Source organism: Penaeus monodon, chromosome 28, assembly GCF_015228065.2.
Source record: "Penaeus monodon isolate SGIC_2016 chromosome 28, NSTDA_Pmon_1, whole genome shotgun sequence".
Lineage (NCBI taxonomy): Eukaryota > Metazoa > Arthropoda > Malacostraca > Decapoda > Penaeidae > Penaeus > Penaeus monodon.
Genome location: NC_051413.1, coordinates 532825 through 533154, shown reverse-complemented (window position 1 = coordinate 533154; position 330 = coordinate 532825). Strand labels below are relative to the sequence as shown.

Sequence of the window (330 nt, the reverse complement as noted above, 5' to 3'; positions counted from 1 at the left end):
TTTATATCCTATCTAATTTAACAACAATAAAAAACATTCTAGTTGTATAGATCCTCCCTAGTCCAAGATCGAAACGGAAATTAATCAAACAGATTAATACACACAATTGCAAGAAAACCTCACATTCAGACAAAAGACGCACAAACTGACGTAAAAAAAAGTGCTAGTGTTAACTGCGCCTTAACTTGATAAACAAACTTTCACACACAAAGCAAAGGTTAAATTTTACTGGTTTAGGTCGGGCTAGGTTAGGTGCAGTCCGATTAAAATTGGACAAAACTAGGAAGCAAGATTAGATTTACTTTTAAAATGCGATTAGGGTTGTTGTTG

At 33.9% G+C, this 330-nt stretch overlaps 1 protein-coding gene across 1 annotated transcript in view; it reads right to left on the bottom strand.

Annotated features, from left to right (window-relative positions):
• LOC119591247 (60S ribosomal protein L12-like) overlaps window positions 1-330 on the bottom strand; it is a 4828-nt gene that overhangs the window by 2637 nt on the left and 1861 nt on the right. The window lies entirely within an intron of this gene.